The 23,867-nt window shown below is 45.9% G+C and overlaps 1 long non-coding RNA gene across 1 annotated transcript; it reads left to right on the top strand.

Annotated features, from left to right (window-relative positions):
* The first annotated feature begins 434 nt into the window (after window positions 1-434).
* On the top strand, window positions 435-4,039 carry LOC150050486 (uncharacterized). The gene is made up of 3 exons (XR_016538725.1): window positions 435-581; window positions 1,401-1,444; window positions 4,023-4,039. It is a non-coding gene; the product is annotated as an uncharacterized LOC150050486 (long non-coding RNA).
* Window positions 4,040-23,867: the final 19,828 nt, after the last annotated feature.

The following is a 23,867-nucleotide window of genomic DNA, read 5'->3' as shown; positions in this document are numbered from 1 at the left end:
TTGTGCTAACATAACAAAAAAACCATAGACTGGGGAGTGTAAACAACAGACCCATCATCCAGAGGTCAGAAGTCCAAGGTCAAGTCCAAGTCAGAAGGTCCAAGCTTTTGAAAAGCTAGCCATTCCTGGTAAATGCTCTTCTTGCTAGCTCACAGGCAACTGAATGAGTTCGCCTCGGTGCAGGTGTGTAGAAGGAGAAGGGGCATTCTCTCATGCCTCTTCAAAGGACACTCATGCTCTCCAGTCAGGCCCCTCCTCCCATCCCCATGATCTCATTTCACCTTAGTCATTTCCCTTAAAAGGCCCCATCTCCAAATACAGCCATACTGGGGTTGAAGTTTCAATGTGTGGATTTGGGAATAGGTAGATCTAATCATCCAGTCCATAAGATTGTGCCCAGGATTTGCTAAGAGCCATGAAGAGGCTCTTGACCTTTCTCATAGCAATGGCTGCGGGCCTCTGCCTGACCAAACCCACAGGGAACTAAGAAGCAGGTGTGTCCACCTGAGGAAGCCTTCATGGTTCACAGATCCTTTTCTCCAGAGAGAGCAGAAGATGTTAACTCACAACGACCAGGCAAGGTAAGTGACATGCCTGGGTGACATGGACCAGGCTTAAGGCCTTAGGGAACAGTAGGGACTGTAGTCAGGTAACTCGTAGCTGATACCAGCCAGAACCCATGGCTGCCATGCAGGGATATGGGCACTATGTTATCTGATGTCTCATGCAACAGAAGATGGAAATACAGATATTGATATGAAATCTCCTGATTTTTAGATATGTGTATTCTTTTACATCCCATGAGGCACGAATGACAGGATGGGACCAGTACACAGAACACATTTGCTGTTTGAGTGATTGCAGGGCCCTACGTGCTGACAGGCTTCTGATCCAACTAATAGGCCTCATGTGGGAGTATAGAGGCAGGCTGCATTTAGAGGGAAGGGCTGTCTGCCTCCCACTGCAATGTCAGCTGACTCTCAGAAGCAGGCTACTGGGAAGGGTTCAGCAGCAGCCGAGGCCTGAGGCCAGGCTGAAGCAGCTTTGCAAAGTCCCCTTGATCTTACCTGCCTCTGGCCACTCCCTCCCCTCCAACATAATGGTCCCTGTTAGAGTGATGACTGTCAGTCCTCATGACTTTCTAGGCCCTCCCCCTTCTCTGTCCCAGTACATTTGGACTCCAGAATCCTTAAGACTTCCAGAAAGTCAATGATCTCATCACAGCCCTTAGGGGACTGAGTAGGGATTGAAGAGCAGTTGAATTCCAGGCACTACTGACAGCCTGACTCTGACGAGAATGGTTAGTCTGGGACAACTCTAGATGCCTAGATCCCATCTATGCCCAATCTGAGTCCCCCTCCCCCCACACTGATTCTCACACAGGCTTTTTCTATTTGCAGAGTCCAGGCTTTCCAGGTCACAGAGCTAGATGGCCAAGGCCCAGGTGAGTGCCTTTCATGGGAGCAAAGGAAACAGTGATAGAGCTTGGGCTTGGATCCAAGAGACCAGGCTCTTGGAGGGTATCCATCCATTTCCGGTGTCCAGGAGTCTTCCAGAGCCAAATTTGGGCTCTGGTTTCCAGGCTCCTCTTTCCTGAGTGCCCCGTGGAGCTGCCCTTCCTCAGAGACTGTGGCATCCCCCACATGCACAGCCCACATGCCTCCATCAGCAGGCCTCCAAGTGGCACTGCCACCACAGCCATCTCCTTACCCCATTGCACAGTCCTTCTCTCCATCCCCTGGGACACCCAAGAGACCTCTTTGCTAAGAGAGGACTCACAGCTCTCAGTGGGGACAGTAGCATACTGTGGGAAAGCCTCAGTGGGGTTATGAGAAATGAACCAGAGACCCCTTACACCCAAGCAAGTGCTGATTTGACTGTGGGGAACAGGCTCATATACTGACTTTCTACTTGCAGTCCAGAGGCCTGAATGGTATCTCTTGGGATACCAAGATCACCCAGGCTTTGGAACCTCCTCCTGTCAGGCCATAGACTGGCAGAAATACCCACTGCCTGCAGCTTGACAGAGCCTGGATTTTCCATAGGAGATTCTCCTGCCCTGGGAGCTACAGGGCTGGGGATCCCCAGAATCCTGTAGAGCTGTCCCTCAGATGGCCTGGGTATTCCCCCTAGGCCTCTCCTTCCTTGTCTGCTCAGTGGAGGCTCCTCCTAGCCCTGCCACCCTGAATAGAACACCCCAAGATGCTGTGTCCTGCTCTCTGGCCGTGGAAGGCTCTCAGACTCAGCTCAGTCTCAGGCTAGGGCCCCCTCTCTGGCTGCAACTCAACCCTGTTGCTCCCATTCAGTGATGGAACTTGGGTCCTGAGCCCCTCCAGGCAAGGTCCCCACCTTCCTGCTAGGCTATTCCCCAGAAGTCTTTTTATAAAAGAGTTTGGCTAGAAGCCAGAGAACTTTTGGAAAGTGTATGGGCCAAAGCCAAGCTGTATAAACCTGTGTTCCTTTCAGCATTGAAAGAGGCCAGGTTGTTCATGAATGCAGAGGCAGGGGCAGGGGAGGGAAGAAAGCAAGGGCTGTTTCAGAAGGCTTTACACTCTTGCAGACTGCCTGACAAGAGCCCACAATAATAGGATAGGATGGGGGAGGCCTGAGGTACAGCCTGGTACCAAGTGTTTCCCAAAGACAAATACAACATATGCACTTACCCACCCCCAAAGTGCTCGGGTTCTGATGAGATTACATGGAACACCAAGCTCTGCAAATGTATGTAAATACATGCTGATATATGTAGAATTATGCACGGGTACCTATACCTAGGCAATCACTCTGGGTCCAGAGCATGCAACACAGGCATGCACACTGCAGACTGAGTAAGCTGGGCCAAATCCAAGCTTGTTTGTGAGCACACACACACACACACACACACACACACACACACACACACACGAAGAGAGCCATTTCCCAGGAGCCTTTTGGATCCCAGGCACTATGCAATCCAGACCTTACGCCCTTATGCTGGGAAAGAAAGCACCTTTGTTTGCTAGGCTAGGGCTTTGGGAGCAGCTGCAATCTCCCCCAGGACAAGGGCCAGGCCAGCTCCTTGCCCTAGGGAGGAAGGTCAGGTCAGGACTTGGATGGGACAGGCAGCAGGAGGGCAGTTAGGAAGCTGGTGACTCTTGACAGGCCCTGCCACCAGTCCCCTGGCAGAGTATCTGGCTATTGGCATGAGGCCTAGAAAGCTGGTTGTCCTCATCCCTGGCCACACTGACCTGGTCTGCCCCTGCCCTGCCCTCCAGCCCAGGTGCACTGGCCCAGGCTGCATTGCCTGTCTTGAGCCCATAGTCTCACTTTGGTTTAGCAGAGTGAAAAATTGGCCAGGCTCTGGCCTGAGAAAGACATACAATGGAGTCCTGGCTTTGTCAGCTCTTCAGCTGGCTGACTTTGAGCATGCACCTAACGTTTGAGTTTCTATTACTTTGCCTCTTAGCATGGGCAGGGCTCAAATACAGAGACAGGATCCTGTTGGTTTGACTCCCTCCACCATCAGTATTCAGTGGCCTTCTTTTGGGAGTGGACAGCGTCTTCTGGGCCAGGAAAGGTAACTATGGTCTCTCCAGCCACTCTGGCCCGAGAGAAGATACCCAGCTGGCCTTGCTCTACCACCAGGAACTGCTTACCATCTTTGGAACTTCCCTCCCTCTTTTCCCCTCTTTTCCACTCCTGGGGCCCCTGCTACAATGCCATGGAATGTTCCAGGCCCTCTGAACCTCCTCATCACATTCTGAAAGTAGTTTCCTTGCCCTGGCCCAGCTTGACCTGTCTGGGGCTGAGTATAACGAGAGTCTAAACTTCCTGAAGAGAAGCCCTGTTTCCTAAGTCAGGTAAAGTGCTGTGTTTGAATGTGGTTTGTTTCCTCCAAAATCATATTGAGAGCCAGTGCCCAGGGTAACTGTGTGGCAACGTGGTGGAATCTTTTAAGGGTTTTTTTGAGTCATGGAATGGGGAGTCTAGGAGGGCACAGAAGTCTCCATTCTCAGCTCTTAAGATGGGTTTTGTTCTTGCAGGGAAGCAGGCTGTTTCCAAGGAAGGCCACCTTCGTGCTCTTCTCTTCTGCCGGTGAGCTTTAGTCATCTGCTTTTCCACCTTTGCCAGATATGGCTGCCCATCTTCTTTTACTGTATAAATTATCCAGCCTCCAGTATTTTATGATAGTGAAACTAACACAAAGAAGAACTTCACCCCAGGAGACCCTGCAGAGCACCAACCCCAGACAGGATCTCAAACCCTAGTTATTTACTTACCAGCCTTCCCCACGCTATTGTTGACGCTGAGATTCAGCAGGAAACAGACAAAAAAGCAACTGCCCCTGGGGGCTTACATTCTAGGCTCCCACCCCACTACTGTGTATGAACTTTAGCACCCCACATTCCCCACATCTGCTCGGGACTTGTAATCATCCCCTCCCTCTTCTGTCTTTGGAATGTCTCTATCAAAGTTCCCGAAGAGGCTGGCTCAGAGCCTGCTGTAAGCAGCCCATTATCAGACTCCCCATGGCTTTCAGTAACAAGTTCAAGTGCATTCAAGTATACTGATCCCTCTTGGTGTGTTTTTCTTTTTTTTTTTTTGCCAGTCCTAGGCTTGAGCTCAGGGCCTGAGCACTGTCCTTGGACCTTCTCAAAGCTAGAGCTCTACCACTTGAGCCTCAGCACCACTTCTGGCGTTTTTCTATGTATGTGGTACCGAGGAATCGAACCCGGGTCTTTGTGCATGCTAGGCAAGCACTCTACCACTAGGCCAAACTCCCAGCCCGGTGTGGTTTTTTTTGCTCTCATTATAACTTGGTACTTCTTTTAACTACTATATAATTGAGAGAAATGATCTACTCATAAGTCGAGTAATTTGTATCCTTTATTACTAATAAATTCCTACTGTTTCAGGAAAGAAATGGACTGAACTTGAAACTCAACTAGCCACCTGTGGGGAGTGTCCATTCAAATATTCTGCCCTGTCACCCTGGGTGCACTTCCCGTGTTCATGTAAGGCTGGTTAAGATATTTGCCCTTACAGGAAGCCCATGGCTCATTACAGGCTCATGCCTGTAATCCTAGCAACTCAGGAGACAGGGAGCTGAGGAACATAGTTCCAAGCCAATCTAGGCAGGAAATTAAACTCCAGTTAACCACCAAAAAGCCAGAAGTGGAACTGTGGTTCAAGTGGTAGAGTACTAGCCTTAAACAAAAAGAGCCCAGGGACAGCACCCAGCCCCTGAAGTCAAACCCCAGGACCAGCACACATGCACATACATACATCCACACACATATATGCACACACACCATACACACCCTGTGTCAGACTAGAGAAGAAGGTGGGTGTGAATGGAAGATCCACAATCTCATGGGACTGTACCAGCCCATCTTCTGTTGGTAGACCTTGTTACAAACAGGTGATTTACAAAGACTAGAGATTCAGCTGGGCACCAATGACTCGAGCCTGAAATCCTAGCCACTCAAGAGGCTGAGATCTGAGGATCACAGTTCAAAGTCAGCCCAGGAAAGAAAGTCTATGAGACTCTTAGCTCTAATTAACCACCAGAAAACAAGAAATGGACCTGTGGCTCAAAGTGGTAAAGGGCTAGCCTTGAGCAAAAGAGCTCAGAGATATCACCCAGGCCTGAGATCAAGCCCCATGACAAAAAAAAAGGTAAAGACTAGAAATTCATTTGGCTCAGGGTTCTAGAGGCTAGACATCCAAATGGGGTGCCAGCTTAGGTCTCTCTTCCTCTCCTTATAAACCATTCCCATGATCTAATTACCTCCAAGGCAAGTTTCAAAGCTTGGCCAGGACCCAAGCAAGTGAGCAGAGAATGGCTGAGTCACTTGGCAAATGCTGGTCAGAGTCCTGGGAGGTGGCGGGGGAATCCCTGAGGAGTGCTCTTGGGAGAGATCACAGATGGCTTCACAGAGTAGAGGAGATTTGTGCTGAATCCTTGAAGCACTATGGTACTTGGGTTTTGTTTTGTTTTGTTTTCAGGTTGCAAGAGAGCGCCAGGCAGGGGAACTGGCATTCAAATGAGTCTGACCTGTGAGAAGAAAGGGCAGTGTAAGGAGTCTTGGACTAAGGGAGAGACATAACAGACTGAGCTAGGACAGCAGATGGTATTACCAAGGACAGAGCCTGCCAAGGATCCCCTAGGGACCCCCTGCCACCAAGAGGACACCCAGCGGGGGTGGGGGGCCTGGAGTCTGCTGTCCTGAGCTGCATTCTTGGGCTCAGCCCCACCTTCCACCCTCATCCCAGGAAATGACAGAATCTTAGAGTTTTCTTGATTCTTAGCTTAGGGGAAAAAATATGAGGTGGGAGGTTTTTATTTCTTGGACTTTATAAAATATTTTAAAATTATTGTTGTTGTTATTGAATAGTGGTACAGAGGTGTTACAATTCCAGAGTCTTTTTTGGGGGGGGGAGGGGATAGGTCGTGGGACTTGAACTCTGGCCCTCGGCTCTTCAGCTCTATCCCTTGAGCTACAGCACCATTTCTGATTTCTCGTGGTTAATTGGAGATCTGAGTCTCACAGAGTTTTTAGTGTCTGGCTGGCTTTGAACTGTGATCCTCAGATATCAACCTCCTAAATAGCTAGGATTACAGGCATGAACCACCATGCTAGGCTCAGAAGTCTTATTGTCACCCCTTCTTTCCTTCTCCCCTTTGCCCCCTCCCCTCCCTAACTTCAAGTCATGTCATTCATTTTTATATAGTTTTATATAGCTGAATATGATGACTACATTTGCTCACCCTTGAGATGAGAGGGTTTTCAGTTTTGGTTTTGGTTTGTTTTGTTGATTGGTTTTATTTGTGACTCAAACTTAGGGCCTTACACCTGCTGGGCAACATACCACCATTTGCTGAGACCTTTTTTTTTTTTTTTTGCCAGTCCTGGGCTTGAGCTCAGGGCCTGAGCACTGTCCTTGGACTTTCTCAAGGCTAGAGCTCTACCACTTGAGCCTCAACACCACTTCCAGCTTTTTCCTACATGTGGTACCGAGGAATTGAACCTGGGTCTTCATGCATGCTAGGCAAGCACTTTAACCACTAGGCCAAACTCCTGGCCGACCTTTTTGTGTCAGTTAGATGGGATCTTGTGATTTTGCCTGGAACCAGCCTCAGACCACAGTCCTCCTCCCATTACCTACCACCTACTTGGGATTGCAAGTATGTTTTACTATTCCTGGATTTTTTTTTTCCTGGTCAGTCATGGGGCTTGAACTCTGGACCTGGGCGCTGTCTCTGAGCTCTTCAGCTCAAGGCTAGTGCTCTGCCACTTGAGCCACAGCACCACTTCCAGTTTTCTGGTGGTTAATTGGAGATAAGTCTCCAATGATGAGTCTTTTGTCTCTGCATCCAAGTAGCTGGGATTAACAAATGCATCACCATGGCTTTGAATTCTTGTAAGAATTCCTTATATGTTAAAATTTTTGTTCCTCTGTTGAATATCTCTCTCCTTTCCCTCCCTCTCTCCCTCCCCCTTTCTCTCTATCTCTTTCTATGTCTCTCTCTCTCTGTGTCTGTCTGTCTCTGTGTCTGTCTTTCTGCCTCTGCCTCTGTCTCTCTCTCTCTTTCTTTCTCTCCATACCTCTTTTAAATTTTATTTTGGTGAGAAGTCTCCATTGTTACTTTGTAAAAATCTATCTATCTATTCATATGTTCTTTCTCTTAAAATTATACAAGTATTCAGGTTCTTTTATGACTTTGCTTCTAACATTTTTCTTAACATTTAAACCATTAAGCCATCTGTGGTTTATTTTGGTGTAAGGTAGGAATCCAGCTTTATTTTTTCCAAATTGTTAGCCAGTTCTCCATCCCCATTTTCCAAGTAATCCATCATTTCTACACTGTTGAATTTTTTTTCCTTTCAAATTTGCATTCCCCCTATTTGGCTTTTTAAAATTTTTTTTTTTGCCAGTCCTGAGGATTGGTCTCAGGGCCTGGCCACTGTCCTTGAGCTTTCTCATGGCTAGTGACCTACCACACGAGCCACAGCACCACTTCCAGCCTTTTCTGTATATGCAGTACCAAGGAATTGAACTTTGGGTTTCATGCATGCTAGGCAAGCACTCTACCACTAGGCAACACTCCTGGTCCTCCTCCTTGGCTTTTAAAGACATATTTTACTTGTTATCTAAAAAAATAAAAATAGAAGAAGAAGAAGAAGAAGAAGAAGAAGAAGAAGAAGAAGAAGAAGAAGAAGAAGAGGAGGAGGAGGAGGAGGAGGAGGAGGAGGAGGAGGAGGAGAAGAAGAAGAAGAAGAAGAAGAAGAAGAAGAAGAAGAAGAAGAAGAAGAAGAGGAAGAAAAGAAGAAGAAGAAGAAGAAGAAGAAGAAGAAGAAGAAGAAGAAGAAGAAGAAGAAGAAGAAGAAGAAGAAGAAGAAGAAGAAAGAAGGAAAGAAAAGAGAAAGATGTAAGAGGAGGAAGTGAAAAAGGAACCTGGGAAGGTATGGCTTTGAAACTGAAAAGCAAGCCGAGCACCAATGGCTCATGCTAATCCTAGATACTCAGGAGACTGATATCTGAGAATTGTAGAGCTGTGGTTTACCAGCCTTGATCAATACCCAGGCCCCGATTTCAGGCCCCAGGACCTTCATAAAAACCAAAATGAAAGTGAAAGGCAGAAAACCCCTTTCTCACCCCCAGGATACTATCCCTGAGCATCTGTCTATGTCTAATGAGGAATATGTTACAATGCTCACTCTCGCTCACTCTCCCTCTCTCTGCAGTTTGAACTCGTGACCACACACATGCTAGACAGGTGCTAGACTGGAGTCACAACTCCAGCCCTACCAGATTTCTCTTAAAAACAGAGCAAAAGCAATCATCACTCCTAGATGATACATCTTTTGTTTTTGTGGTTGTGGGGCTTGAACTCAGGGTTTGAGTGCTGTCCCTGAGTTCTATTGCTCCTGGCTAGTGCTCTACCACTTTGAGCCGTAGTGCCATTGGAATATGTTGACTTGTTTATTAGCATGCATTAATAGTACAAGGGGTATTCCATTGTGACATCTGCATACATGTATACAATGTATCGAAATCAGCTTCACCCCCAAATTCCTTCTCTCTTACCTTAAAACAATTTCAACTGAGGGGGCCAGGAGTTTGGCCTAGTGGTAGAGTGCTTGCCTAGCATGCATGAAGACCCAGGTTCGATTCCTCGGTACCACATACATAGGGAAAAAATTTTTCAACTGGTTTCATCTCTCTGTTCCCATGCAAATAAACTATTTCAACCGCATACATTCTTCTTCATCCTTCTCACTAGGTCCTACTCCTGTGGGTTCAGTGCCATCAAAGCCTGCCTTACTTCCTTACTTTCCTGCCATTCACTATTTTTTTCCCCAGTCCTGGGGCTTGAACTCAGGGCCTGAGCATTGTCCTTGGACTTCTAGGCCAAACTCCCGGCCCTCTGCCATTCACTTTTTTTAAGAGTCTATTAATTCCACCGATTTTTGGTGTGTACTAATTTCTTTTTTTTTTTTTTGGCCAGTCCTGGGCTTGAGCTCAGGGCCTGAGCACTGTCCTTGGATTTTCTCAAGGCTAGAGCTCTACCACTTGAGCCTCAGCACCACTTCTGGCTTTTTTTTTTCTATGTATGTGGTACCAAGGAATCGAACCTGGGTCTTCATGCATGCTAGGCAAGCTGGTGTGTACTAATTTCATCAAGAGCTATTGCTTTCAAACTGTACAACTTGAAAGTGGGGATGGGCAGGAAAAACTGGGAGAGAGTGAGGGAAGGGTGACACTGTCCAAACAGAAATTTACTCTTTACTTGACTAATGAAACTGTAACCTCTTTATATATCATCTTTATAAAAACAATAAAAAAGTTTAAAAGTGGGGGTGGGGGAGGGAAATGGAGACCAAGACATGAGAAAGGGTATCAATGTTTGTGAAGTAAATGCACCTTCTATCTGGTTAATATAATGTAACCCTTCTATTAATTACAATTACAATAAAAATATATGGGGAAAAAGTTTAAAGTTGCAAAAGTCACAATTCCTACAAGATACAAAATGAAAAATCTAAGCCAGCCAGGCACTGGTGGCTCACACTTGTAATCTTAGCCACTCAGGAGGCTGAGATCTGAGGATCACAGTTCAAAGTCATCCCAGGCTCAAAAATTCCATGATACTCTTATCTCCAATTAACCACCAGAAAACCAGAAGTGGTGCTGTGGCTCAAGTGGTAGAGCAATGGCCTTGAGCTGGAGAGCTCAGAGACAGTGCTCAAGCCCAGAGTTCAAGCCCCAGGTCCTACAAAAAAAGAAAGAAAGAAAAAGAAAAAAGAAAAACTAAACCAGTCACCCAGTGGCTCACACCTGTAACCCTAGCTACTCAGGAGGCTGAAGATCAAGGTTCGAAGCCAGCCCAGGCAGAAAAGTTTATGAGACTGTTATGTCCAGTTAACCACCAAAAAGCAGGAAGCAGAACTGTGGCTCAAGTGGTAGAACACAAACTTTGAGGGATAATGCCCAAGCCCCTGAATTCAAGCCCCAGGACCAATACCAAAAGAAAGGAAGAAAAAGGAAAACGAATCTGTCCTCTTCTTTATGTCTCTTCCTCTCTTGCCAGCCAAGTCCCTCTCAGCAAAGGTAACTGTGTTAGAACTTCCTATTTGCTTCAACTTCAAGTGTATTTCTCTGCCACATTCCATGTTTTCATCTATACAGGGTCTATTTTTGGACTTTATGTGTCCTGTGCCATTTCTTTCTTTGCTGTTTTCATGCTAGTAACATAGTATTTAAAGTATTTGAGTTTTGCTATGCATTTCAACAGCTGGAAGGCAGGCAATTCCTGCCTTATTGTTTGTTTTTTTAACTTTTTTTTTCTTTTGATGCTTGTATCGAGACTTGAACTCAGGACCTCATACTCTCATTTGACTTTTTCACTCAAGGCTGTCACTCTACCACTTGAGCCACATCTTTACTTCTTTTTTTTTTTTCTCTCTTCTTTGCTGCTTAATTGAAAAGAAGAAGCTTAGAGACGTCTCTGCTCAGGCTGGTTTCAAACTGCAGTCCTCAGATCTCAGCCTCTGAGTGGCTAGGATTACAGACCTGTGCCACCCCACCACCCTACACCTGGCTCCTATCTTAGTGTTCTTTTTTTTTAAAAAAAAAAAAAAATCGGTCATGAGGCTTGAGCTCTGGGCCTGGGCACTGTTACTGAGCTCTTCAGCTCAAGACTACCACCCTACTCCTTGAACCACAGTGCCAATTCTGGTTTTCTGGTGGTTCATTGGAGATAAGAGTCTCAGGGACTTTAGTGCCCAGGCTGGCTTTGAACTGCAATCCTCAGATCTTAGCCTCCTGAGTATCTAGGATTACAGGCATGAGCCACCGCGCCTCTTAGTGTTCTTTATTTGCAAAGATACCGTGACAATTGTCCACGTATTTTCATGTTCACTTCCTTTTGTGCCCCCTCCCATTTGACTGGAGTTTTGTTGGAATGCTTTTTAAAGACTCATTAAGAGATCTGTGTGTGTGTGTGTGTGTGTGTGTGTGTGTGTTTATAAATGGCTTCCTTTGACATGCCAATCTTCCCGCCTCCATCTGGAATTACAGGTGGGCACCACTACCCCTGGCTGAGATTATCCTCTTTCTGTGATGACTTTTCCCTTTTGAAAAGCTCTGCCTTGGAACTGCATTCAATCTAGTGTCTTTGCTTATTTGAGACTTCAAAACATCACACTTCAGCCTGACTTACTGTTAGGTCACCAGGTATCAGAGTTACAGAACTTGAGAGAAAAAGACTGGGGACTTCATCTGTCTGGTATCATAGTGGAAACCCTCAACACAGCTCCACAGAGCAGCGCTTGGCCCAGGGGTTCACTTTGGCCCAGCCTTGGGAGGAATTTTGGATGTGCTGGGGCTGCAAGGGGCCAAAGTGCAAGCTGCAGGGGGAGGTATTGAGCTCTCTGCCCTTGTTTTTTTGTTTGTTTGTTTTGTTTTCAGTATTCCAGGGGAAAATGTAGTTTGTGCTGCCCAGGGGCTTCTCGTTCATGACAGGCTTGGGGCGGGAGGGGGTGGAGTGGTCAGAAAGGACCCCAGGATCTTTCCACTCCACCCAAGGGGAAAGGCTCTACAGAACTGGGCAAGGCTCACCTCATTTTCCTTCCTTCCATAACCCCTCCAGGTAAACAGAACTTTTTTTCTTTCCATCTTCTGTTCAAAGGCAGCAAGTGTCAGCCATCAGGTGACATAAGCAAGATTCTCCAGCAAGGATTCCTGCAGCTCAGATTTTAGGAGAGACATTCTCCCAGCGCATCCTTCTGTGGTTGCTTTCATGGGCTCCTCTAAGAAGGCTGGAATGTCCTCCCCATGTTCCAGACCAGGGACAGCAGCACGCAGGTAAGTGGTCCTGTGGATGCTTGTCTGCCATCCTCGGTTTTGCACATAGGGCTCCAGCCCCTCCCTTCCCTCCCACTCCCCCTCCAGGCAGCTTTCAGCTTGGCTCACAGTGTCCTCGGGGGGGCCAATGGGCTTCTTGATTCCAGGCTGCACATCTGGAAGTTGACACTATTAAAACAAACCCCATTATATAACAAACGGACATCTGGAACCCGTTAGCACTGAGTTTTTAGAAAAAGAGATTGTTTTGGATGTGCTCTCTCCTAAGAATGTGGCAAAGGGCCCTCTCCCTTGGCTATCCAGGAACCCAGGAACCAAGTGGCCTCTCCTGGGCCCAGACTCAGGGTATCTTGAGCCAGGCCAGAGGTGGAGTGGAGTAGTGCCTAGCACAAATTCCCCTCTCCCTCACACACACCCACCAGACAGTCAACCTCACTGTCCCCGGCTTTATTTCAGTATACCCAGCAAACATTGTGGGTCTACTGTGTCCTGACAATTCCATACTCCTTGAGTGATAACCCCAACACCTCCATCAAACCTAAGTTCTCCGTCATGATAAACATGGATCATGTTGTTATTGTTGTTGTTGTTGTTTTGGTCAGTCGTGGGGCTTAAACTCTGGGCCTGGGTACTGTCCCTGAGCAATTCAACTCAAGGATACCACTCTACCCCTTGAGCCACAGCACCACTTCTGGTTTTCTGGTGCTTAATTGGACATAAGAGTCTCATGAACTTTTGTGCCAAGGCTGGCTTTGAATCGTCATCCTCAGATCTTAGCCTCTTGAGCAGCTAGGATTATGGCATGAGCCACCAGCGCCCGACAATAAACACATTTTTTAAAAAAAATCATCACAACTCAGCCAGGCATGGTGGCTCACACCTGTAATCCTAGCTACTCAGGAGACTGAGATCTGAGTATCCAGGTTCAAAGCCAGCCCAGGCACAAAAGTCCATGAGACTCTTATTTCTAATTAACCACCAGAAAACTGGAAGTGGGGCTTGTAGCCTTGAGCTGAAGAGCTCAGGGACAGAGCCCAGGCTGAGTTCAAGCTCCATGATCCCCCCCCCCAAAAAAAATCATCGCAACTCATGCCTGTAATCCTAGCTACTCAGGAGGTAGAGATCTGAAGATAGCTGTTTGAAATCAGAAAGTCCCTGAGACTGTTCTTCACTTAACAAGAAAAAAAAATTGGAAATGGAAATGTGGTTCAAGGGGTCAAGTGGTACAACACCAGCTTTGAGCAAAATACAAAAAACAAAAACAAAGTTAAAGAAGAGTGCCCAGGCTTTGAGTTCAAGGCCTAAGAGCAGCACCAAAAGTAACTAAATAAATAAATAGAATTTAAAAAAATAATAAGCCAGGGTCAGTGGTATGCACTCTAGAATTAGCTACTTGGTAAATAGAGGTAGGAGGACCACTTGAGCCCAGAAGTTCGAGACCATCCTGGACAACATAGTCAACCACAGCAAAAAAGAATGAAAGAAGGAGAAAGAGAAAGACTGAGAGAAAAAAGGACGGAAAGAGGGGAAGATGGGGAAGGAAAGACAAAGGGGAAGGAGTAAGAGAGGGAAAAAAGAAAGGAAGACAGGGAGGGAGGGAGGAGAGGGAAAGAAGGGGACTTAGGCAGGTTTTCTACTTTCGTCAGTTCACTGAAATAGCACACTTAAGATGTATGTTTCATTGTCAGTTTCACTACTAACCTCTAGCTGGTGGGTGTGTGTGTAGTGCAAGGAGTAAAGATGATTTTGATGCCTGCAGATGGCTTTTGAAATGATGGCTTGACATATGCACGGTGGCATGGCCTAGCTGTGGGTGTGTATGAATAACCAGTAGGTAGTGTGCTGGATCCTTGCACGTTTTCACTAGGCAATACTAGGGGAGGGAGAGAATTTTTAAAAATATAAATTTCTACTTGGAAATAGTCGCCAGATAGTCCTTATCATGTTCTTCACTGCCAGATCAAAGCCTACTCTGAGCACATGGCCTGTGTCCCAGTCATCAGTCCTTTAATGTCTATGAGATTCCATCTCCACAGAGGGAATGAGGAAGCAATGCCACACGCCTGTCATCTCAGCCATAATGGGAAGTCTCAAGTAGGCGGATGGCAGTCCTAAGTTCCCAGGTAGGAAGTGAGACCCTCTCCTAAAATCGAGCAGCAAAAAACAGAGCTGAAGGTGAGTCTCAGCAGTAGAGTGCCGGCCTAGCAAGAATAAGGTCTTCAGTTCAAACACGGGTACTGCCAAAGGTCTTTAAAGAGGTAATTCCGTTAAAATGCTCTCATGGGTTTGGACTCCAATCCAATGTGACTATCCTCATAAAAAAGAGGAAATTGAGACACAGATATGGACAGAGCAAACCCTAGAACAGCATAGAGAGAAAAGAGTCATGGGGGCCTTAGAAAGACCAACCCTGCCAACACTTAATGCCAGTACTTCCAACCTCCAGAATTTGAGAAAGCAAATTGTTCAAATCACCCTGTTCACCCTGCCCTTCCACCCCAGAAGCCCCAACAAGCACACACACTAGGGTCTTGTCTTTTCTAGGATTCATATAAATAAAATATTCTGTGTTCTTTTGCGTCTGATTTGTCTTGCCCTGCATACAGCTGTTGAGATTCTTCTATATTGCTATATGAACATTGTTTGTTCCTTTTCATTGCTGAGTAATATTCCATTATATGAATATTCTACCAGCTTACTTAGTCAGGGTAACTTTTTTTGGTCAGTCATGGGGCTTGAACTGTGGGCCTTGGTGCTGTTCCTGAGCTCTTCAGCTCAAGGCTGGAACTCTACCACTTTGAGCCATAGCACCACTTCCAGGTTTCCAATGGTTCATTGGAGATAAGAGTCTCATAGACTTCTGGAATTTCCTGCCAAGCTGGCTTTGAACTATGATCCTCAGATCTCAACCTCCTGAGAGTTAAGATTACAGGCGTGAGTCACCAGCACTGCCTCTGAGAGTCTTATCTCCAATGAACCACTAGAAAACCAGAAGTGTCATTGTGATAAAGCTCAAAGTGATAAAGCAGTAGCCTTGAGCAAAAGCGCTCAAGGACAGGGCCCAGGCTGCAAGTTCAAGCCCCATGACCAACCAACAAACAACACAGTAATTACTCTGGCTTTGGAATCAGGATGTTCTGGGTTTGAGTCTTGCTTGCCCTGTGACCTGAGGCAAGACACTGCATCTCTCTGACCCTCAGCTCCTTGCTCTAAGGTTAAAGATGCCTTAACCTTAATAGGGGTTGAATGAAGTCATAAATTTGGAAAGAAAAGAGCAAAGGCTCAGGAGTCACGCAACATGAAGTGTTCTACTGGGCAGCTGTCAAGCAGAACCTCTTACTGGAAAGGAGCAAGGAATATGGACTTCTAAGCCATGAATGGAAAGTGTGTGTCCTGGCTGTGTCACATGCTGTGACAAAGCAGGGCACAAGGCAGTGAGGACAGGGTCAGATTGTCCAGCTGCCAGGGTAGATGCAGCCACAACCCCAACAGCAGAAGTGATATTTTCAGAGTTTCACACAGCACTTCTTCAGGGGATCAAAGTACTGCCCACACGCACTCTGATGTGCACGTGTTTGCTTCCTTCTGTGTTTGATTTTGTGCCATCTGAATGGGTCAGGGTGGGAATTTGTTCCACCTTGTCATTGGCATTCCTAGCAAAATGTAAACTTAAATGGGACCATCCAGGACTCCATCCTTAAATCACAGATGCTACATTAATCCTTCACTTCTGATAAAGTTGGAGGAATGCAAAACCCAAATGGCCATCGTTTATTTTATTCCAGAAATTCTTTTCTTCTGAAAGAAACATTTTTCCAACTTTGAAGTCCTTAAGAATTGCTTTTTTGGCATCATTTAGCCCAAGTGGCCTGGAAAAGACTCCTGAGTTTGCTCTGAGAATAAGCTTTTTTTTTTTTTTTCCCCTTTAAGGACAAAGCAAATGTCTATCATTTCACTTTGAATTTCACTGGAAAGAAATTTCTGTGACATTTACCAAAGGTTAAAGAAAAAAAAAAACTTTTGCTGGGTGCTGGTGACTCACATCTGTAATCCTAGCTACTCTGCAGGCTGAAATGTAAAGATTATGGTCCAAAGCCAACAGGAAAGTCCGTGAGATTCATCTCCAATTAACCACCAGAAAACTGGAAGTGGCACTGTGGCTCAAAGTGGTAGAGCGCTAGCCATGAGCAAAAAAGCTTAGGGACAGCACCCCAAGCCCTTAAATCAAGCCCTAGAACCAAGGGGGGAAAACTTTAAAAAAATAAAATAAAATATAAAGATAACTTCATCTGTGGTGGTTCATGCTAAGCTATTCTGGAGGCTGAGATCTGAGAGTCAAGGTTTGAAGCCAGCTTGGGCAGGAAAGTCCTTGAGACTCTTTAATTAATCACCAAAAAGCCAGAAGTATGGGGCTGGGAGTTTGGCCTAGTGATAGAGTGCTTACCTAGCTTGCACAAAGACCCGGGTTCGATTCCTTGGTACCACATACTTAGAAAAAGCCAGAAGTGGTGGTGAGGCTCAAGTGGTAGAGCTCTAGCCTTGAGAAAAATCCAAGGAGAGTGCTCAGGCCCTGAGCTTCAGCCCAGGACTGGCAAAAAAAAAAGTCAGAAGTAGAGATCTAGCTCTAGTGGTAAAGCACCCACCTTGCACAAAACCGCTAAAGGACAGTGCCCATGCCCTGAGTTCAAGCCCCAGTACTGACATCAAAAAACAAAAAAGGAAAAGTATAACTTCAGCTTTTGAAGCAGTGATGGTAACTGGATTCCCGGACCCCCTGTAGGATTTGGAATCATTTTCTACAGCACCTTGTGGTCCAGTTGACAATGTTCCTGGTGGTCCAATCTGCCATGCTCGGAACAGTCACCTCCTCTGTCACCCCCGCCTCCACCAGCTTTCCAAGTGTGGAAAACTCTTTTGTAGGTATAGGATGGAGACTGGAGAGCGTTTGAGATTCTTCCTTCCTCACCAGCCCTGACTGATCGTACCCCACCCAGACAATGGGCAGAGCCTCCCTCCTTCACCCACAGACCAGGCAGAGGGCAAACCCATTCCACTTTCCTGAGCTTTCAGGGTAAAGTTTGTTGTTGTTGTTGTCTTGTTATATAGTAGGATGTATTTTTTGATATTGTTATTAGCTTTATTCCACAAAGCAATTTATGAATACAGTGCCTCTTTTTTTTTTCTTTGCCAGTCCTGGGCTTAAGCTCAGCCGCTTGAGCTCAGCCACTTGAGCCACAACACCACTTCCAGCTTTTTTTTCTGTATACGTGGTACCAAGGAATTGAATCTGGGTCTTTGTGCATGTTAGGCAAGCACTCTACTGCTAGGCCAAACTCCAGGCCCCTAAATACGGTGCCTCTGGGTCAACATCCTCCCTCCCAGTAGTCTTACACATTCCTCCCACACCAATCTTCTTTTTTCTTTTCTTTCTTTCCTTTTTTTTTTTTGGCCAGTCGTGGGGCTGGACACTATTTTTTGTTCAAGGCTAGTGCTCTGCCACTTGAACCATAGCGCCACTTCCAGCTTTTTCTGTGTATGTGGTATCAAGGAATCGAACCCAAGGCTTTGCGTATGCAAAGCAAGCTCTTTATCACTAGGTTACAATCCTGGCCCACTTTTCTTAATTTTTATTCTATGTATCAATTTTTTTTTACATTTAACAAAGTAATTGATATATATTCTAATCATTTTTTTCTTTTGTTTTTTGATTGCTGGTGTGTGTGTTTGTGTGTGTGTGTGTGTGCATATCTGCGTGCTAGGGATCAAACCCAGGCTTTCACTAGTGCTGAGCACACACCAGATCACCAAAGACATGTTTTTATAGCTCTGTTCCATAGGATGGATCCCCTCTTCAACAATGGCAGTCTGGAAGTTTCCCTCCCCTCCTTTTCAAGGTTCCAAACATGCCGCTGGGGCAGAGCCCAGGGTCAGCCAGCAGTCAGGCCTGGGGAGTGGGTCAGGGCCTTGTGCTGTGTAGGCCTGGCTCAGGACTCAGCCTCCCTCTGGGTCAGACAATAGGGACCAGCAGCAGAAAGTGTCTTGGGTGAGAACCAGATCTCCACAGCCATGAGACTTTGGCATAGAATTCAGCAGAGGAGAAGCAGAGCCAGCAGCCTTGGGTGGTCCTAGGAGACCCAGTGCATCCATCCCCACCCTGGGGCCCAGAGAAGGGGAGGCCCAGCCTCTGTCCTGGACCACGGAAGGCACCACCAGTGTGTCAGCTGGATAGGGGCCTTAAGGATGACTAGAACAGCAAAGAGACCCCTAAGACAAGATGCCCAAGGGATTCTAGCCTCTGAGAAATAAGAGCCTGGAAGAGAAACACCACCGGTGGACAAAGAAAACCAAAATGATAGGAGAACTTTTAATGTATCAGTTGAAAGCTAGGGCTCACATGCTTGCCATGTGAGGTAGAGATCCCGAGGCAAGCAAGTTAGCCAGACTGCATCAGGTGTGGTGTTTCACATATGCAATCTTGACTTCTCAGGAGGCATATGTATGAGGATCATGGTCTAAAGCCAGCTTTAACCCAAACTAGAAAAATAACTAAAAACAAAAATTGGCTGGAGGCATGGCTCAAGTGGGAGAGTGTTTGCCCAGGGAACACAAGGCTTGGAGTTTAAGTACTTCCAAAATAACAACAGCAGCAGCAAAAATAAAATGCTGGAATAAAAAACTGAAAGAGAGCAAGGGAAGAGTAACATTGTCCAAAAGAAATGTATTCTTAGCCAGGTGCAGTGGCTCACGCCTGTAATCCTAGCTACTCAGGAGGCTGAGATCTGAGGATCAAGGTTCAAAGCCAGCCCGGGCACAAAAGGACCTGAGACTCTTCTCTTCATTTAACCTCTAGAAAATGGGGAGTGAGGCTTGGCTAACAGGTAGGGCTGTAGCCTTGAGCTGAAGAACTCAGGGGCAGTGCCCAAACGGAGTTCAAGCCCCATGACCCACAAATAAATAAATAAATAAATAATTTAAAAAGAATACATTTCTTGGCCAGTTCGGGCTCAGAGTATGAGCACTGTCCTTGTGTTTTCTCAAGGCTAGAGCTCTACCACTTAAGCCATTTCTGGATTTTTTTTATGTATGTGGTACTGAGGAATCAAACCCAGGTCTTTGTGTATGGTAGGCAAGCACTCTACCACTAGGCCAAACTCCCAGTTATTCTTTTCCCAACTTAAATAACTGTAACCTCTGTAACCTCTGAACATCACCTTTATAGGAACAATAAAAATGAATGAATGGACTGGGAATGTGGCATAGTGGTACAGTACTTGCCTAGTATGCAAGAAGCCCTGGTTTGGATTCCTCAGTACCATATACCACAGAAAAAGCCAGAAGTGGCACTGTGGCTCAAGTGGTAGAGTGCTAACTTTGAGCAAAAGAAGCTTAGGGACAATGTCCAGGCCCTGAGTTCAAGCCCCAGGACTGACAAAAAATAAATAAAATAAATGAAATAAAATAAATGCAAGCCAGACATGGTGGTACACTAGAGAGGCTGTTAGGAAGATAATGAGTTTGAGGCCCTGTTTTCAAATGTAATGCGACAAAACAAAAATCAGATGCAAAATGTAATTCTTTCTTAGAGAAGGCAGTCTAGCTTTACATTTAAAGAAAACTGGAGGAGGAATGAAAATCTGAAAAATAAGCATACGCAATATTGAGAAATGGTGCCAAGACAAGCAAGCCCCTAGAAGGAGAAAGATGGAGGAAATGTCATTTGTGAATCATAGAATAAGAAGCAATGAAATCCTACAGAACAATAAAGAGCAAAGAAAGAGCAGCAACAATCATCCTTTCTTTTTCTTTTTCTTTTTTTTTCAAATGAGAAGGAAATGGTTCGTGATCTGAAGAATGCTTTGGGTTTGAAGACTGGAAGACTCTGAGTTCCAGGCAGGAATGACGGAAAAAGATGCACAACTAAGCACAGGCTGGAAGATTCCGAATTTCCATGATTAAAGGGAAAACCAAGATGAGGTTCTTCCCGAAGGAGAGGACAAATGGCAGAGTTAGGAGAATCAGACTTGAGCCAGACATCTCATTTGCAATGCTAGAAAGGGATGTGATTCTCCTTCACAGGCCCAGAGACAAAATCAGCCTATACCAGTCATGTAGTCTGCAGTTACCCAGAAAGGAAAAGTACAAAAGACCAGAGGATATCCCCAGGTGGCAAAAACAGAAAAGAAAGAAATCTAATGGAGGTCAATGGTGAGAGGAAAGAAGGGCACTAAAGAGGAAGCCACAGTAACCTTGAATACACCAATCCATGGATAAATATAGATAAAGTTGAATGTTGCTGAGAAACTCTTGTGGAAGCCAGATGCCAGTGGCTCATACCTATAATGCCAGCTACTTAGAAAGCTGAGATCTGATTATCTTGGTTCAAAGCCAGCTGGAGCAAAAAAGTCCATGAGACTCTCATGTCCAATTAACCACCAAAAAGCCAGGAGTGGAGTTGCGGCTGAAGAGCAAATGCTTGAGAGAAAATGCTATGGGATAGGGCCTAGGCCCTGAGTTCAAGCTTCAGTACCACCACCAGCAGCAACAGCAGCAGCTAGAAGAAGGAAAAGGAAAGGAAGGAGAGCCAGGTGCTGGTGGCTCACACCTGTAATCCTAGCTACTTAGTAGCCTGAGATCTGAGGATCACGGTTCAAAGCCAGCCCAGGCACTAAAGTCTGTGAGACTTTTTTCTCCAATTAATTACCAGAAAACTGGAAGTGACACTGTGACTCAAATGGTAGAGTGGTAGCCTTGAGTTGAAGAGTTCAGGGACAGCACCCAGGCCCAGAGTTTAAGCCCCATGACCAACAAAAAAAAAATGGAAGAAGGAGAAAAGAGAAGAGGAGGAGGAGAGAGAGGAGGAGGAGGAGATTAGGCATTTTTGATTTAAGGCCATTATTCCCAGAGTGGGCTACTTACCGAATCTCTCCCTCTCCCTCTCCCTCTCCCCCTCCTCCTCCCCCTCCCTCTCCCTCTCCCTCCCCTTCCCTTTCCTTCTCCCTCTCTCCCCCTCCCTTTCTCTCTCCTTCTTCCTCACTGGCCTCCTCTCCCTCTCCTGCTCTTCTGGCTCTCAACATGTAGAGTCTTCCTCCATGTTGTAATGCAGTGAGAAGACCCTCAGACACAGCCCCATCCCCCATCCTAGACTTCCCAAACTCCAGAACAGAGAGCCACAGTTTTAAACTATTATTCTGTAAAATGTACCCATCTTTAGTATTCTGTTATTGAAGCAGAAAATGGACTAAGGCAGATGGAATTTGTAACATAAACACTAAGTGTTTTCTTTTAAACAGAAGAGGGATGCAATTTAAAAAGAAAAAAAAAAGTCTTGCTAGCCCCATAGCTGAAGGTGTTAAGTGACCTGGACAGAATGGAGAGTTGAGGGGGAGGGGCCACTGGAAACATTTTAAGCATCCCTCTGTGGCTGCGGAGGAAGTGAGAAGGGAACTCTTGGTGGGAGGAATTAATCGGTACCCGGTTGCCATGGAAACTTTTTCATTATGAAAACCACCAAAACAAGAAAGGAAAAGAGAGAGAGGACAAGCATGGATTGTCAATTGTTCCATCCTTTCTCCACTGCTTTTTAAATTTTAAAAAGTGTTTATTGTGGAAACTTCTAACATGAACCACAAAAAAGGGAATAGCATGACCAGTTCCATTGGACACAATGTAAGGGTCCAGTGAGATGTGTTTTTTTTTTTTTTTGCCAGTCCTGGGGCTTGAATTCAGGGTCTGAGCATCATCCTTGAACTTTCTCAAAGCTAGATCTCTACCACCAGAGCCACAGCACCACTTCTGGCTATTTCTATGTACGTGGTACTGAGGGAATTGAACCAGGTGTGTTTGTGCATACTAGGCAAACACTCTACCACTAGGCCAAACTCCTGGCCCATAGTGATTAAAAGCTGGGGTTACATTGGTGGTCATAATGCCTGTGACACTGTAGTTTTTATATTTTTTAATAAGTTTGTTCAGAATTTTCAGTTTTTAAGATTCTCTTTATTTATTTTGCTGGTCCTGGCATTAACTCAGAGCCTAGGTGCTCTCCCTGAGCCTCTCTATGCTCAAAATTAGTGTTCTACCACTTGAACCACAGCACCACTTCTGGCTTTTTCTGCTTACTTTATTAGCAATAAGAGTCGCACTGACTTTTCTGCTTAGGCTGGCTTCGAACCACAATCCTCAGATCTCAGCCTCCTGAGTAGCTAGGATTATAAATATGAGCCACCGGCGCCCAGCTAGAATTTGCAGAATGTATGCTAGTCTTTAGTGATCAAAAGATTTCTTCTGGCTGGGTGCCAGTGGCTCATGCCTATAATCCTAGCTACTCAGGAGGCTGAGATCTGAGGATCACAGTTCAAAGCCAGCCTGAGCACAAAAGTCCATGAGACTTTTATCTGCAATTAAACACAAGAAAACCGGAAGTGGTACTGTATCTCAAGGGGTAGGGCAGTAGCCTTGAGCTGAAGAGTTCAGGGACAGCACCCAGGCCCAGAGTTCAAGTCCAATGACCCCCCCACCACACACACACACACACACACACACACACACACACACACACACACACACAAATTATGTTTAAGCACAAGCAATAACCAAGCCAGGCAGATGAACAGGTAGAAACCAACCAGGTAGAAAAGGACACAGAAAGGACAGAGAAAGGACACAGAAGGACATCAACTATGATGTTCTCAGAGGGTCCTATACAAATGTGTGACTTGTTTACATTGTCTCCCCCGTAGTTCACTTTCTATGGGCTACTGGAAACTGGGAACATTATGAAGGAACAAAGGTTTATTTTGGCTTTGGGTTGTAGAAGTGCTGGCTCAGTTTCTGGTGGGGGCCACCTGCTTCTTTATGCATGATGGAAGAGGACAAAGGCAAGTTTGCATGCAGGGAGAAATGAAGAGGCAACACGGGCATACTTTATAACCCTCCATTCCCCAGAGAACAAATCCAGTCTCCAAAGAAAGACATGAATTCCTCAACTTCCATCTCTATACATCAGCAGCCAAATTTCAACGTAAGTTTTGGCAAGGAAAGCAGTATGTAGACCGTTGCAAAGCCAATAGTAAAGTCAAGATTTCTAATTTATGTATTTGTTTCTGGTGATTCCTGAGGACCCTGACATGTCCCTGGTGATTTATTTCCCCCGGGGAAATGGATCCAAGAGCATCTTACTTTCACTGGGTTCTCCCTTCCTTCCCCAGGTCCACCCTTCCAGTCCTGGACCAATCCTCTGTGTATGTGTTCTGATCCCAACCCTCTAGTTTGCTGAGGGCTGTGGGCAATGGGTGTTTACAGGAACCTTGTGGTCAGGATGGATGTTACAGTCTAACCTTTTCTTAAATTTTTACTTCCAGGCCCTATCTGCATAGCCCTCCATCCCCACCCCAAATCCCAGGAGAAAGCTCATGTCCCATTTAGCACAAGAAACAGAGGCCATTCCCATTTCCTGCCACCCCCTCAGTCCTCACACACCTGCAGGCCTCTGCTCTCCAGGCCTTGCTGGCCCTTTC

The sequence above is a fragment of the Megascapheus bottae genome, chromosome 18, assembly GCF_031878675.1.
Source record: "Megascapheus bottae isolate mThoBot1 chromosome 18, mThoBot2.hap1, whole genome shotgun sequence".
Classification (NCBI taxonomy): Eukaryota; Metazoa; Chordata; class Mammalia; order Rodentia; family Geomyidae; genus Megascapheus; species Megascapheus bottae.
This window is presented reverse-complemented; position numbering and strand designations above follow the sequence as displayed.